This window comes from Dipodomys spectabilis, unplaced genomic scaffold, assembly GCF_019054845.1.
Source record: "Dipodomys spectabilis isolate Male_0828 unplaced genomic scaffold, ASM1905484v1 ptg000020l, whole genome shotgun sequence".
NCBI classification, from domain to species: Eukaryota; Metazoa; Chordata; class Mammalia; order Rodentia; family Heteromyidae; genus Dipodomys; species Dipodomys spectabilis.
In genome coordinates this window covers 1,058,942-1,060,967 of record NW_024870697.1, presented here as the reverse complement: position 1 = coordinate 1,060,967, position 2,026 = coordinate 1,058,942, and the positions used below count along the sequence as shown (strand labels likewise).

The following is a 2,026-nucleotide window of genomic DNA, read 5'->3' as shown; positions in this document are numbered from 1 at the left end:
TAAAATGTTAGGTATAACAAACAATTATATTTTGATAAAATACCTTCTAGTCTAAACGATTCTGTCTTAACTGTTCATTTCTCTATAATCCCTCTTAACTAAGATTAGTTTTGTTCCAAAAAGGAAATCTATGCTGTCAGGGTAAGATATTCTGGTTGGTCTGTTGCTACATGGAAGAAGAGTGAAGGGTCAGGTAGACATTTGTGCCAGTAAGACCTCATTTAGGAAATTTTAAGCTGCAGAAGTTTAGAAGTAGCTCTTAAGCAAGGCTTATTTTGAATCCATTAGCTCCACAAAGCTAACTCAGTTGATAAATAAGTACTTGAAAAGCCATCACCTTTGGATCTAGCTATAAAGTCTTCAAAGTATGATCAAATTTAATTGAAAAAGACTTAAAATAGTCATTGACAAAAAAAAATTGCAAATGTGAGCAATCAACCAAACAATGTAAGTTTTCCAATATACACAGAATTTTAGAGAATTAAGATCAATAGCATTTTGGGAACAATAAGTTTTCCTGGTTACAAACAGTCAACCAAGGATATATGCCTTTATAAAGACTGCATCATTAACTATGTAAATTTACAGGATATGACATGCTTCAGCAGCACGTTTACCCAAATTACAACAATACAGAGATTAACATGGCACTTGTACAAGGATGATATGAAAATTTGTGAAGTATGCCATATTTTTCATTCTTCAGATGCAAGAAATGAAAAACAGTTATTAAAAATGATTACAAAAATACATGTAATTAATTGAACTAAAAGTTAGTTTGACATCAGTGTATTAAATCCTCACCTTCGAAAGGCCTTTACATAGCATAATCTTTACAAAACGTTTGAAATTAGATAACATCGTCATTTTATTCCAAAGAAATAACATACTATAAGGACCTAGGAAAAAAAGGAATGTTAAACTGTTTCTATATGGAATGCTATCTGAAATAACACATTTAAAAATGAACCTATATATTATAAAACAATGTAGAATTCAAACTATTATATCTAGGAGAGAATGAAATAGATTATGGATATTATACAAACAAAATACAGATTAGATTAAAATATACTTTTTTCAGACAAAAACCAGAAATATCTTTAGTTTCTGTACTACACATTTCAACAGATAAGTTAAAATGATTTCTGATTTAAAAACCACAAACTCTGCAGAAATCATTATAGATGTATGCAAACAAATCTTGAATACATTTTGACATCAAAGTCAGGCAATTCACTTGAAGAATACCATGGAGTCCATGAATTTTTAAAGTAAGATATTGCTGCTGTTTGTATGGTGAAAATATTTTGTACGGACACAAGGATGGATTGGCATTTTTGAAATTTAAGAAACTTAACCAAACCATTATGACTTAGGAGAACAATTTTTACAGCTTTCCACAACTCCAAAAACGTAGTGATACATATTTATCCTTTTGGCAATATCAAATGTAGTTTCTTCAAAGTTCTTCAGACCTGGTTTGATAATTTGATAATATTCAATAGTAGGAGATCCAGCATATTTTTGCTATTTCTAGTCCAAACAGCAAGATGCAAGGGGGTCAAGAGGACTTTAGTTTGGGCATTGTGATATGCATCATGATGAACTAAGAAAGAATCCAGTCTGGTATTATTCCACATATAAGCACTGTGTAGGGATGTCCAGCAATTCACAGTTATTGCATGAATATCTGCCTTGAGCCACCAACTCATGGATAATATCTAAGTGTCCACTGTAGGATTCCCGATGAAGAGAGGTATATTCATCATCATTCCTAGTATTCACATGAGTGGCCTTTTTGGAAAGTAGTCTCTGTACTGTAGTAAGCTGATTATTTTCAGCAGCCCATAGAATAATTTGCTTGAATACTTCTCCATTTTTTCTGCGAATGATATCATTCCTCACTTTTTCTTCTTGTGCCTTGTCTTCATCAGAATTGCCTAAGCAGAGACATTGAGAACCAGTGGGAATCAGGTGCACATATATTCCCCAATAGTTCACGTTGGTTGAACTGCTCAGAAAA

At 32.2% G+C, this 2,026-nt stretch overlaps 1 pseudogene; it reads left to right on the top strand.

The window, feature by feature from the left end:
* Nucleotides 1-596: 596 nt before the first annotated feature.
* LOC122104055 lies at nucleotides 597-696 on the top strand (annotated as a pseudogene).
* The last annotated feature ends 1,330 nt before the right edge of the window (nucleotides 697-2,026 follow it).